The 15863-nt window shown below is 35.1% G+C and overlaps 1 pseudogene; it reads right to left on the bottom strand.

Moving 5' to 3' along the window:
* LOC124096345 (cytochrome P450 2C5-like) overlaps positions 1-15863 on the bottom strand; it is a 38184-nt pseudogene that overhangs the window by 17968 nt on the left and 4353 nt on the right.

Here is a 15863-nt window from a genome sequence, read left to right as displayed (position 1 = left end):
GTTAATGACTGATGTGCTCTGGTTCTAGGACTTTTCTTCAACAACAACAACAGAAAATGGCTAAGACTGTTCATTATACTTGTCTAATGTTTTGATAAAATAAGTAAATTAATTAGACATAAGATTACTTGTTTATGAGTACTTTTGTTAAATATCGGGTTGATTTACAAGGTTAATATGCTAAATGTTAAATATACCATTAAATACTTTTAATTCCTTAAATTACATGAGATAACATTATTAATAATTTTTTAAGTTGGTAAATAATAAAAATAAATAAATAAATGGTTGCTTTGTCATCCCTAATATTTAGACACTATATTTTCATAGTATGTTAAACAAATGTGATTAATTGTGTACTACAAATAACAAAATATCTCTTATTAAAATGGAATAATTTGCTTAAATTCAAAAATTTACAAGGATTATTTCAAGGTGTGAATAAAGAAGAGGTTAAAAAAATTAGAAGGTTCTAGTTATGGATTTAATAAAAAAATGTGTTTCTAGAAGTAAGTAAATAAAAGGGTTTAAGCAACTGATAAAGAAGGTCTATGTATGTTGGCTATATAGGTTTAAACAAGTGATAAATAAGGTCTATGTATGTTGGCTATATATGTAAGTTTTTTAAACAAATAATCTTGAAGAAATTAAAGATTATACAACTATGGTTAAACAACAACTATTATTTTACAATATTCTAATATGTTATTTCTTTTAGAGCTAAACTTAATTAATATAAAAACATCAATAGTAGTTATGGTACTATTACTCTTCTTTGTATATTAAATGTGTTCATATTTTCCAGGTATATAATCATTAAGATAAAAGCTTTAAAAAAAATTATATCAAGCTGGTATTCTCCAAAAGGTTACATGGTAATTTTAGGCTTATAAAAATAACATATTAGAGATTTATTTATATCATTTAATTTCTATAACTGGGCCTATTATCAATAAGATATATAAAGTTTTGTGTTATTTTTTACACTGAGGTACAATTTAAATGTATTTTTTAGTTAATGAGAGCCTAATCTACATAAAGGTTAATATTATAAAAAACAAAGACATTTTTCTATTTTTCTACAAAAAGCTAAAAGCTTTCAGCCTTTCTTTATTACATGTTTTAGATGTGTTATCATATTGTGTTAGTTTTTACTCAAATAAACTTAAACAATTATTTATATAAAATTTTTAATCTAATATTTAATAAAAACAAAAATAAACTTTAAAACTACAACACTTTACTTAAAATTTATAAAGAGCCCTACTTACCTAAGATAAGACTCTATGTCCTATCTGACTACATGTAAAAATAACAACAAAAATAGTAGGCCAAATCTCTATATATTTTACTCATATTAGACACATTCTACACTGCCAGGACCATTAACTAAAAAAAATCAAAATATTGATCAACTATTATTCCCCTTACAAAAGGCTCATCTAGAACATGCTTTACATCATACAAACACTAAAGGACTTTATAAAAAAATACAAAATAACTCAAAAACAAACATGTGAAATTATAGCTCACTGTTCATCATGTGCTCCTTTTAATATTCCTTATTGTCCTCCTGGTGTTAATCCAAGGGGACTCCATTCTATTGCTCTTTAACAAATTGATGTTGTTATAATTCAGTCATTTGGACAACTAAGATATGTACATCATACTATTGACACTCATACTCATTTTCTATGGGCCACAGTTTATCTTAAAAAAAAAAAAAGCTGATGCAATCATTTCTCATTTATTATCTTGTTTTTGCTCTCATGGAAATTCCTTAAAAACTTAAAACTGACAATGCACCTACATATACCTCACAAAAATTACATTCATTTTTACAAAAATATGACATTACACATACATTTGACATACCTTATAATAGTCAGGGTCAAGCTATTATAAAAAAGACACATCATACGTTAAAAAAATATATACTAAAAATAAAAAGGGGGGATATGGCTATGGCTTATACACCTCAAAATATACTTCATAAAACTTTACTAACTTTAAATTTTTTAAATGTCTGGTCAGCTTTTGAGGTTCCTGCAGCTCAGCAACATTCTCTACATTTAAGTCTCAACCATTATTTCTAAAATCGGAAATACCTATGTGGTACAGGAATGAAAATAAAGAATGGATTTCTGGGTTGTTGCACCACATGGGAAGGGGGTTTGCTCTTATTTCTACAGGTAAAACACCTTTCTGGGTACCTTCAAAACTTATCAAATTGCAGAATGAGCGACCTATTTGTCAGACAATTTCAAGAGCTGGCAATGCAGAGAACTTTTACGATGGCAACGAGAACAGCAGACCCTCAACATGGGGACAGATGAAAAAGCTGACTTAAGAAGCTAAAAAAACTTTTCAAAAGACAAATCAGCCTTTAAATCCGGTTAATCTTTTATTAACTATGCTTGCAGTTATTAATTGCCAGGTAAGTATAGTTTTTGCTCATTCTTCTGCTTTTTGGGCCTATGTTCCTAACCCTCCTTTGGTGCACAATGTTTCCTGGGGAGAACCTAAAGTTCGTGTGTGTACTAATAATACTAATTTTCCCTCTCCTGTATGTGGGGGAATTAAAAATATTCCATTCCATAAAAATCTGTATAATATTTCTAATATAACTGTAGCTGTTGAAGGAGTCCCATTGTGTATAGGGGCTCATTCTTTCTGTTTGCCTCTTATAGCACATAACAACTCTCTTTCTTATAATAGTTGGGGAGTTAATTATCATAGTTATCCTACTGCTGTTTTTACTGTCATGGTATCTTCCTGAGGATTTAATACCTCTAGTATGTATGTTAATCAATAATGGCTATCATCTGAAGAATGTTTTGTCAGAACTCATCTACCTTTATGTTCAGCTAAATATTTTTAAACATTTTTAACTCATTTAAAGTGGGGAAAATGTCACGATCATCATCCTAAAACAGTAGTCAAATATCAAAATATCACTATAGTTGGGTGGAGTCCTGATCATTCTGAATTTATAGAAAGTTGGTCAAATCGTACTTTAAGATGACATCAACATAATGGGACAATAAATGGTTGGGGTAATGAGACAATTAAAATGCAACATTATGCTTTGGTCCCTCCAATGTTACAGCATATAAGGTTTTCCAATATTCAAGGGGATATATGGAAATTATGGGCAGTATCTGGGAAACTCACTGTATGGACTGGAAATTTCACATTAGATGTATCCCATTCCTCTCCTTTTGAAGTACATCTACATAATAATCTGACTTATTTTGCTTCTACATGTGTTAAATTCCCTTATTCTCTTATGATTGAAAACTGGGAATGGAATGTAACTTGGGGAACAATATCATGTATAGACTATTATTTTACTCAATGTGTATATAGAACTAATTGGGAATTAATAGAAATTAATAATTATTCTTTAGTTATTGTTAAAGCTCACACAGAATTGTGGGTGCCTGTTAATTTGACTCGTCCTTGGTCTGATTCATTGTCTGTTACTCATTTGTACAATGCTGTTCAAGTTTTGTTACATCGCTCTCGAGGATTAATAGGAATAGTTATAGCTTCATTCCTTGCAGTTGCTTCTGTAACTGCCACTGCTGTGATAGCTAGTGTTGCTTTGTATCAAGACATTCAAACTGCAAATTTCGTGAGAACATGGCGTCAAGATGCTCATTTATTATGGCAACAACAAAATGACTTAAACTCTCAATTGGCTACAGATGTGATCAATTTACAACATACTGTTTCCTGGCTTGGCGATCACGTGACTATCTTGGCTACCAGAAGTGTTCTGAGTGTGACTGGAATTCGTCTCATATTTGTGTGACTCCTGTGCCATATAATACCAGTGTTTCCTGGGAAACTGTTAAAAGACGGTTAAATGGACATCAAATTTAACTTTAGAAATTATGAATTTGGAAAAAACTATTATGGACACCTTTAGTAAGACATTACCTGAACTAACAGGATCTGACATTTTACAAAAATTGTCTTCAAGTATTGCTAATTTAAATCCCTTAAGTCATTTCTCTACCTTGTTGTCAACTTCTTTAGGTAACACTGTAATAATTTTTGTTTTGTGTTGTATATAGTCTTCCAACGCTGGAAAAAGCGAAGGCAACTGAAACATGAAACCTCTCTTTTCGCTTCTGCTATGGCTCTTTTACAAAAACAAAAGGAGGGAGATGTAGAGAATCAGATGTGACTGTGTTACTATTACTGTCCTTGATGGAGTCTGCCTGCAAACGGGATATTCTGTCAAGGTACAGATAGATAACAGCGGACATGCTTGAAAACAAAGTGTCTGCTGTCCTTGGGAGGACTTGCCTGTAAATGGGATGTTCTGCCAAGTGGGCTAGGAGGGCACTGAGAAAAATTTTATTATCTGTTCTTAACAAAGAGCAGAGCTCAACATACTCCGGGCCGAAAGTAGATTAGCCATAAGAAGCGAGTCACTTCTGATTAGAAAGTAAAACTTCTGTATGCTATGTTTAATTAGCTGAAAGACCTGATTTATTGATGTTGGAAGGCTGCCTTCTTTGTTCACAATACTATAAAAAGATTGCTTGTACACAATAAAGAACCTTTTTTTCTGCTGCTGCTTTGATTGCTCTGCTTCTTCTTTCTTTTCCCATGCTGACCTGCAAGTGAATTACTACAACAGGGAAGTAAGCCAGAGAACAGGGGGAAAGCTGATCATGGAGAAACAAACCAAATTTAAAAAAAAAAAAAGATAAATAATCAAACATGGCTGGAAATACAAATCATATATCAATAGTAACTCTAAACGTAAATGGCTTAAACTCACCAATAAAGAGACATAGGCTGGTAACATGGATTAAAAAAACAAATCCAACAATATGCTGCCTCCAGGAGACACATTTGATTGGAAAAGACATACACAGGCTGAAGGTGAAAGGTTGGGAAAAAATATACCACGCACACGGTCCTCGTAAGCAAGCAGGGGTGGCCATCCTCATATCAAATAATATCGACTTCAAGATTAAGTTAATCAAAAGGGATAATGAAGGACATTATATACTGTTAAAAGGAACCATTCACCAACAAGACATAACAATTATCAATATTTATGCACCAAATAACGGTGCTGTGACATTCATAAAACAAACACTCCTCAAGTTCAAGAATCAAATAGACCACAACACAATAATTATGGGTGACTTCAACACTCCTCTCTCACCATTGGACAGATCCTCCAAACAAAAGTTGAATAAAGAAACAATAGAACTCAATATCACAATCAATAACCTAGACTTAACTGACATATATAGAATATATCAACCATCATCAAGTGGATATATTTTTTTCTCAGTAGGACATGGATCCTTCTCAAAAATAGACCATATGTTATGCCATAGGGCAACCCTCAGTAAATATAAAGGGGTGGAGATAATACCATGCATTTTATCTGATCATAATGGAATGAAACTGGAAATCAATGATAAAAGAAGAAAAAAAATCATTCATCTCATGGAAAATGAACAATATGTTACTGAATGATCAATGGGTTACAGAAGACATAAAGAAGGAAATCAAAAAATTCTTAGAGAAAAATGAAAATACAGACACAACATATCGGAATCTATGGGACACAATGAAAGCAGTTTTTAAGAGGGAAATTCATTGCCTGGAGGTCATTCCTCAAAAAAAGAAAAAAAACAACAACAAATAAATGAGCTCACACTTCATCTCAAAGCCCTAGAAAAGGAAGAACAAAACAACAGCAAATATAGCAGATGGCAAGAAATAATTAAAATTAGAGCAGAAATCAACGAAATTGAAACAAAAGAAACTATTGAAAAAATTGACAAAACTAAAAGTTGGTTCTTTGAAAAAATAAATGATCGACAGACCCTTAGCCATGCTAACAAAGAGAAGAAGAGAGAGAACTCAAATTACTAACATATGAGATGAAAAAGGAAATATCACAACAGATGCTACAGAAATACAGAAGACAATTAGAAATTATTTTGAAACCCTATATTCCAATAAAATAGAAGACAGTGAAGACATCAATAAATTTCTTAAGTCATATGATCTGCCCAGATTGAATCAGGAGGATACACACAATTTGAACAGACCAATATCAATGGATGAAATAGAAGAAGCAATCAAAGGACTACCGACCAAGAAAAGCCCAGGACCGGATGGGTATACAGCAGAGTTTTACAAAACCTTTAAAGAAGAATTAAAACCAATACTCTTCAAGTTATTTCAGGAAATAGAAAAAGAGGGAGCCCTTCCAAATTCATTCTATGAAGCCAACATCACCCTGATTCCAAAACCAGACAAAGACACCTCAAAGAAAGAAAACTGCAGACCAATATCTCTAATGAACCTAGATGCAAAAATCCTCAATAAAATTCTGGCAAATCGGATACAAAAACACATCAAAAAAATTGTGCACCATGATCAAGTAGGATTCATCCCTGGGATGCAAGGATGGTTCAATATACGGAAATCAATAAATGTTATGCACCACATCAATAGACTCAAAGATAAGAACCATATGATCATCTTGATAGATGCAGAAAAAGCATTCGACAAAGTACAGCATCCCTTTATGTTCAAAACACTAGAAAAACTAGGGATAACAGGAACTTACCTCAACATAATAAAAGCTATTTATGCTAAGCCTCAGGCTAGCATCATTCTGAATGTAGAAAAATTGAAGGCATTCCCTCTAAAATCTGGAACAAGACAGGGATGCCCTCTATCACCACTTCTATTCAATATAGTCCTCGAAACACTGGCCAGAGCAATTAGACAGACGAAAGAAATTAAAGGCATAAAAATAGGAAAAGAAGAATTAAATTATCACTATTTGCGGAAGACATGATTCTATACCTTGAAGACCCAAAAGGGTCTACAAAGAAACTACTAGAATTAATAAATGAATTCAGCAAAGTGGAAGGATATAAAATCAACATGCATAAATCAAAGGCATTCCTGTATATCAGCAACAAAACTTCTGAAATGGAAATGAAGGAAAACACCCCATTCTCAATATCTTCAAAAAAAATAAAATACTTGGGAATCAACCTAACAAAAGAGGTGAAAGACTTATACAATGAAAACTACAAAACCCTAAAGAGAGAAATAGAAGAAGATCTTAGAAGATGGAAAAATATACCCTGTTCATAGGCAGAACTAACATCATCAAAATGGTGATATTACCAAAAGTTCTCTATAGGTTCAATGCAATGCCAATCAAAATCCCAATGGCATTTCTTGTAGAAATAGAGAAAGCAATCATGAAATTCATATGGAAAAATAAAAGACCCAGAATAGCAAAAGCAGCTCTAAGCAGGAAGTGTGAATCGGGCAGTATAGCGATACCAGATTTCAAATTATACTACAGAGCAATAGTAACAAAAACAGATGGTACTGGTACAAAAACAGGCAGGTGGACCAATGGTACAGAATAGAGGACACAGAGACTAATCCACAAAATTACAACTATCTTATATTGGATAAAGTGGCTAAAAACATGCAATGGAGGAAGGATAGCATCTTCAACAAATGGTGCTGGGAAAACTGGAAATCCATATGCAACAAAATGAAACTGAATCCCTTTCTCTCGCCATGCACAAAAGTTAACTCAAAATGGACCAAGGAGCTTGATATCAAATCAGAGACTCTGCGTCTGATAGAAGAAAAAGTTGGCTGCGATCTACAGACTGTGGGGTCAGGCTCCAAATTTCTTAATAGGACACCCATAGCACAAGAGTTAATAACAAGAATCAACAAATGGGACTTACTCAAACTAAAACGTTTTTTCTCAGCAAGAGAAACAATAAGAGAGGTAAATAGGGAGCCTACATCCTGGGAACAAATTTTTACTCCTCACACTTCAGATAGAGCCCTAATATCCAGAGTATACAAAGAACTCAAAAAATGAAACAATAAGATAACAAATAACCCAATCAACAAATGGGCCAAGGACCTGAACAGACACTTCTCAGAGGAGGACATACAATCAATCAACAAGTACATGAAAAAATGCTCACCATCTCTAGCAGTTAGAGAAATGCAAATCAAAACCACCCTAAGATACCATCTCACTCCAGTGATATTGGCAGCCACTATGAAGTCAAACAACAAGTGCTGGCGAGGATGTGGGGAAAAGGTACACTTGTACATTGCTGGTGGGACTGCAAATTGGTGCAGCCAATTTGGAAAGCAGTATGGAGATTCCTTGGAAAGCTGGGAATGGAACCACCATTTGACCCAGCTATTCCCCTTCTTGGACTATTCCCTAAGGACCTTAAAAGAGCGTGCTATAGGGACACAGCTACAACAATGTTCATAGCAGCACAATTCACAATAGCTAGACTGTGGAACCAACCTAGATGCCCTTCAATAGATGAATGGATAAAAAAAAATGTGGCATTTATACACAATGGAGTATTACTCTGCACTAAAAAATGACAAAATCATGGAATTTTCAGGGAAATGGATGGCACTAGAGCAGATTATGCTAAGTGAAGCTAGTCAATCCCTAAAAAATAAATGCCAAATGTCTTCTTTGATATAAGGAGAGCAACTAAGAACAGAATAGAGAGGAAGAGCATGAGAAGATCACCACTAAACAGGGTTGAGAGGGGGGAGGGAAAGAGAGAAAGAAGGGAAATTGCATGGTAAAGGAAGGAGACCCTCATTGTTACACAAAACTACATATAAGAGGAAGTGAGGGGAAAGGGAAAAAAAACAAGAGGGAGAAATGAATTACAGTAGATGGGGTAGGGAGAGAAGACGGGAAGGGAGGGGATGGGAGGGGAGGGAAGGGGAGGGGAGGGGGGATAGTAGAGGTTAGGAAAGGCAGCAGAATACAACATACACTAGTATGGCAGTAGGTAAAAAAGTGGATTGTGCAACCAATGTGAACCTGCATTATGTATATAGGGTAAAAATGGGAGTTCATAATCCGCTTGAATCAAATGTATGAAATATGATATGTCAAGAACTTTGTAATGTTTTGAACAACTAATAAAAAAAAAGAAAAAGGTCATTAAGGTATTCAGACCAGGTTGTTTGAACCAGTGATTTAGTAATCATTTCCAAATGACACATTTCACACATTCCCCAAAGCATTTTGTAGTCTGTAGCAGAGTTCTCATGGTGTTTCCAATGGAATATTATACAAATAGATGCCACTTGGAAAAAATATTTTTGGTTGTTCAGAGAAATGTTACAAGTTCTTCCTCTTGGGTCATTATGAAGCATATTAAAGGTTCCAAGCAGTCCTTCAGTAAAAAGATCTATTCAATTCATTTAACTTGGCATTTAGCCGACATATTTGATCCTAGGAAGAGAAATAACATTTTGTGGGAACTCTATACCAGACATATATTAGTGTCATAGTTGGACCTGGAATTCTCCCAAAGGTGTATGTATTGAAGTCTTGGTCCCTAGTGCAACAGTGTTTAGAGTTGGGGACTTCATGGATTCTAAACTAATCAATGGAGTAACCCATTGATGGATTCTAATTTGATGGAATTATTAGAAGGTGGTGGAAACTATAGGAAGTGGGGTCTATTTGGAGGAATAAGTCACTAAGGGTATGTTGTAGAATGCTATATCTTGTCCCTGGCCCTTTTCCTTTCCCTCTCTCTTTTCTCTATCACTCCTCCCTCACTCTTTCTCTCTCTCTCTCTCTCTTTCTCTTTCCTGGCTGTTCCTCTACCTCTCTGGGTATCACAAGTTGAGCAACTTTTCTATGCTATACCCTTCCATCATGATGTTCTGCTTTACCTTGGGCCCAAAGCAATAGAGGGAGCTAACAATGGATTGAAACTTCTGAAACTAAGAACCAAAATAAAATTTAACTCTTTTAAGTTGTTCATGTCAGGTATTTTGGTTACAGCGATAAAAAAGGTAACACAATTAGCTTATTGAACCTTTAAGTTAACACTCCAAATTTGGTATTATAATCTATATTTAAAGATGGGAAATTGAATTTTTGCTGCTGAAGGACATTTTCCAAGTCCTACATTGACAGACTTTTGTATAGTGAGTTCTTAGGTGGACTCTGCAGCCAATTAGCTGTATATGATGATTCTGTACAAATCAGTCAAACTTGCTTAATATTTTTGTTAATTACATTTAAATAATAATTGTTATTCTCATATACAGATATGCCACAATGAAACCCAGTATTCTCTATACCTAATATATATCTATCAATAAAAATTAATAAATAAAAAATGTCAACAGAATCCTAGTATCCTGCAAAGTCCATATTGGCTGTAGACAATTACAAAAGAAGTGAGTCAACTCCTATTAGAGTGTTATTTCCACTGACATCAGTGATTTCAGCCTGTGGAAGAAAAAATAATTTATCTAATTGGAAAATGGCAACCAAGGATTGAAACATTCTATATCAGACTTTTCCAAAGGAAGAGCATAAATGGATCATCTCTTGAGGCTACAGTTCTATAAACTTCAAAGATACCAGCCATATCATAACCTGCCAAGCAGTGAGCTGAATGGGATCATCAAGCAGGTCCACAAAACAGATGCATTGGATAAGGAGGACTGACAATCCCTGATTCTTCAGTCTATTTCCCATTTAGTTGCACATAAAGAGGCAATCAACTTTCATTAATTTTATCCTCCCATCCCAATAAGAAATAAACACCATCTCCTCCTTGTTCCCCTGCTAGAAAGAAAGTAAGTTCAGGTCCTAATCCTTATACTAAATACAAGAGCAAGCCCCATGACCTTCCTTCCCCTGAAGCCATCAGTTTCTCCCCAGGACGGCCTTAATAAGTGCAACCTAATGAATCTTACCAGATTTTTCCAATGAAGAGAATTCTTATTTGTATTATTTTAAATATAATAGTGATATTTTCTGACCTCAAATTTTTTAAAGAGAGAGAGAGAGAGAATTTTAATATTTATTTTTTTAGTTATCGGCGGACACAACATCTTTGTTTTTGTATGTGGTGCTGAGAATCGAACCCAGGCCTCACGCATGCCAGGCGAGCGCACTACCGCTTGAGCCACATTCCCAGCCCTGATTTCAAATTTTAAAGTCTATTTTATAACAGCAAGTAGGTTTTCAGGATGAACACAGAAAGCATGTGGTAGAAAGAAAGTTAGCGCTTCACAGATAAAAATCATCTCAAGACTTCAGATATGGATGCTGGAAATGAAGCCCAGTGGTAGAATGTTGCCTGGTGTGTGCAAGGTTCTGTATTTGATCCCCTGTACGGATGGATGGATGGATAGATAGATAGATAGATACATAGATAGATAGACAGATAGATGTATTCCATAAATGGGAGACAAAGAGGAAAGGAAATGGCATAATTTTTATTATGTTCATATGCTGTCCTACTAAAGATGAGGGAATGAAGTGTTACAACCTTCTTTCCATTTACGGGAAAGAAATGAACCCTTTCTGGAAGAATATAAGCTCTGAAATTTTACCATTTTTCCCCATGTGATACCCGGTTCTTCACCAAAAAAGTTTTGGCATTTCAAGCATATGACAAAGTGGCCATCAGAAGGAAGAAACATACCTACTTCAAGGAACATTTCTCACATATTTTTATGCAGCCAGCACTATCTTGATATCTATTATCTAAGAAAGTTTTTGGAGGAAAAATTATTGACAAAAAATCTGTTATAAGCACTGAAGACATGAAAACATGTGATAGATCAAATCCAGCTCTGTGTATGTATTTGCAATTTGCATATTTACTGCAGAAAATCCATCCAATATCATATAATCTATCCCCCAGATGCTGAAAATCAATTTGTGTATACACATTCTTGACCAAAGTTTATACGAAATTAAGAGAAGAAAATTTTCCTTATTTGAAAAAGAACATCTACCAAATTGTACGTAAAACAACCTTCTCTGCAATGAGATAGTAAGCCTCTAACCATTCCTGTAGATAAGAAATAAAAAATGAATGACTGCAATCATGTATTCTGTTCAATGTGATTGAGAAATCCTAAAAAGGGTAATAATGCAATAAAGAGAAATCAAGGATATAAAAACAGGAAATACATCAAATTGACTCAGACAAGAGGATAAAAAACACTGACATTTCAAATGTATCTCAGACAAACCATTGGCAATTACTAGGAAAGTTATTAAGTTTACTAGCTGTAACATCATCACAATGATAAGATCAAATATAATCCCACACACCAGTTAGAAAGAAGAGGCAAAGATGTGTTTAAATGACATAGCATGAAAAAAATATTCATTTTACAGGAAAAAATAACAAAATATTTATGAGTCACTGAACTGAAAAAAACATGACTGAAAATATTAAATGAAGCGAAAATAAATTGAGAACATAATCATGAATTTAAAGAATCAACAGGTCAAGATATCAATTCTTACTTAATTTGTCTATAGGTTTATTGTTCTCATGAGGAAAACCTAAGAAATCACTTGGGGTATTAACAACCTAGTTTTTTAACCAGAAATTGAATGCAACACTGCTTAACTACTGAGCTACATCCCCAGCCATTTTTTATTTTATATTTTGAGTCAGGGTCTATCTAAGTTACTTAGAGCCTTGCTAAATTGCCAAGACTGGCTTAGAACCTGCACTCCTCCTGCCTCAACCTCCTAAACTACATGAGCCACCACACCCTGTGACAACGAAATTTTTAACCTTGGTATGGAAATGTAGACATTTAATAATGGGAAAAACAATGTTTAAAATGTAAAACCAATTTGGAAGGCTCACATGGCTAGATACAGCCACCTCTTAGAAAGCTTTATACCCAAACTAGAAACTACACACAGGTCATTAAGTAGCCAAATGTTTTGCAACTTGTCTCATCCTGTGTGTTAGAGAATTACAATCCTGCTATGGATTTGGGACCAGGAAGAACACTGAGGCGCAGCCCAGAAGAAACAAGCTTACCTTGGGAATGAGGTAATTTCTGAATTTAACATCACAAGTCACTGCATGGGGCAGGTTGACTGGAAGGAAATCAATGTATCTCTGGATCTCATACAACACAGCATCTGTGTAGTGCATGCGGCTTCTGTCCTGCATTCAGGGGCTGCGGTGTCTGCCAATCACACACTGAATCTCTTCCTGGACTTTAGCTGGTAAGACATAGGAAAGAAATGAGGGGATAGGAGAGAAAGGGCACATTTGTCATAGCAACTGAATATCATGAAAAGCAGGACAAAGATGTCCCAACAGCATTATGAATATAAATGATATGCCCAGAGGCACACTTACGTATATAAACAGTGACTCTGGGCATATCATTTATATATATACACACACACACACACACACACACACACACACACACACTCTTCATTAAACTACATTTTAAAGTAGATAGGAACAAAGAAAGTAAATAAAATAAAAAATAGGACCATGCTTATAAATTAGCATCCCACAGAATTAATATAAGTAGAACTAAATAATATTTTCAAAAAATTTAACAGAATATAAACACATCAAGAATTTACAGTTCTGGCAGAAAGAAAATGGGAATCAAATACTAAATTTGATAAATAATTTATGTTTAATATAAAGTACAATAGATTGATATATATGTATGAAGGTTTTGTATGAGAGCAATTTGCAGTGGAACTCCCATCATATTCCCACATCTTTTTTTAAATATTTTTTTTAGTTGTTGACGGATCTTTATTTTATTCATTTATTTATATGTGGTGCAGAGAATCAAACCCATTGCCTCACACATGTCAGACAAGCGCTCTACAAATGAGCCCAATCCCAGCTCTATCCTCCCACATCTTAGCCACAGGCACTCAGCACTCTACCACCTCGTTCTGAAATTTAAAGTCATATTCAAATAATGATTCTCTATTTCTTGTGTGTGCATTATTACACAACACTTAATGATTTCCAAGTACGTGGAAATGAGAGTTTGCATAACTCAATGAGTTAAGCACAAAATTGGGAAAGGACACACACACACACACACGAGATTGCCCACCAGACTCTATTCACGAGGATATATTAGACGGCAATTTTTGCTTATATCAACATCCATGAGGTACGACCTTCTGGTAGTATACACATACTTTCTGTTATATGAAATTATGATTATTTTTCATTGTTGGTGCTTTCTTGGTCTTCTCCCAGTTTCTCTATGTAAGCCCATCATTTTCCAATTTTGAGTTAGGATTATTCAAGATGCTCAGGTAGATGTTTTATACTGCAGGAATCATTGTCCAGCCATCGGAAACCTCAGACTATTCCTCACATCCCTTTTGCTCCTGAGTTCTCTCCTGTCATCTGCATCATCCACCTTCATGCTGAAGGCTGCTTCCTAGGTCCAGCACCCAGCAGTCTCCCCAACACTCTCATCCCATTCCTGGAGCCCATGGCTTCCTGACTTATAGACATTTAGATGCAACATTCTCCAGTAATTTTCTGAGAAATAGGGATAATGGTATAATATTTTGGCAAATGTGCAGGTATGAAATACACCTATTCTATGAAATAACAAGATATTAGTTACTTGTAAGAACTCTGGTGCTGCTCTGGTGTTTCACATAAGTCATGGGATATTTCTCTGAATGTTGTAATGAATTCTTCATTCCTTGCGATATGCAATGCTACAACCCTGTGTTTTGGGTGGATGCTTTTATTTCACTCTCTCTGATGGATGATTGGAAGAATTTTCTACTAAGATGGCAAAATATGAAAGTCTTTACTCCACAGTTCTTCCCTCCCTTGAGAGCACATGACTTTTCTGATGTTGAAGGAGGAGCTCAGATTCTCCAAAGCTTCCATTAAGCCCCACACCTCAATCTTTCTTTGCCACTACATAAGATCCCTTAGGAAATGGATTCTGAGGCTCGGTATGTTCCCTTACAGTTCTTTTCCTGCAAAGAAAATATTTGTCACCTGATGAGTGAAGATGTGAAAACAATGGTTTAATGCTATTAGCTGACAAGGGATTTGCCTGAGCAGAAAAGCCTCCCTTTTCAACCTCAATTTCCCTTCATTGATCCTGTTATTTCCAAACAAGAGAATCTTGTTGGAGTTTTAAGAACAGAGATTTTTCTTTCTTCATAAATTTTCCTATTCTAATATTCAGGTTACCAGACTATCCTCCTTTTAGATTCCATCACCACACTTGCATCTGCCTTCTATGATTAAGAAACTTGGTGAAGATTATATAAAGTGTTTATTGTTCCTGTCCTCTCTTCCTTGAAAGAGAATGAGTCTAACAAATAATTGTGTTGCCATCCTTTTAGTGGAATCCTCACACAAGACTCAAAAAAAGTATGCTTATTGCTACTGTATGAACAAAATTCCTTTAAAGATGATTTTTAAGTGGTATTGATAAAACATAAAATTTTTGACTACCCCTCAAGAAAGGTTCTTACTCCATGAAACACAAGTTTTATAGAAGCAGTCTGTTGAAATGATGAATTAAAAAATTATGAACAGATCTGCCAAAATTAAAATACCTTTCTGACATATATACATGAATAGAATACTTCCAAGTGAGGAATCATCTCAGGAAGCTTCATTACATTCTAGGATTCCCACCAAGGCTTCAAGAAGGAGTTTCCTTTTCCCTACCCCAGAATTAGAATTAGCAGAATGAGGAGAGGCATCTTCAAGAGGGAGGGCGGGGGCCGTCTGCAGGGTCTGGCGGGGACCCTTCACGCTGCGCCAGGCCGCTGGGGGCTGCTTGCAGAGCCGGGCAGGTGGAGGCCGCGGGACTGGACCTCTGCACCGAGTGGTCAAGATTCACTCGTCTGGGACAAACTGTCACCTCTAATAAACTTACTAATTCCCGGCAGGTCTCCTTTCAGCGGAATTTTGCTAGAAGTTCCTCAGTAGGTAGAATCTAGGTGTATTAATGGGTCTTTCTGA

The sequence above is a fragment of the Marmota monax genome, unplaced genomic scaffold, assembly GCF_021218885.2.
Source record: "Marmota monax isolate L192 unplaced genomic scaffold, Marmota_monax_Labrador192_F-V1.1 WCK01_AAM20220418_F8-fsc00004, whole genome shotgun sequence".
NCBI classification, from domain to species: Eukaryota; Metazoa; Chordata; class Mammalia; order Rodentia; family Sciuridae; genus Marmota; species Marmota monax.
Note: the sequence above shows the minus strand (reverse complement) of the source record. Positions and strands in the feature narration are given on the sequence as shown.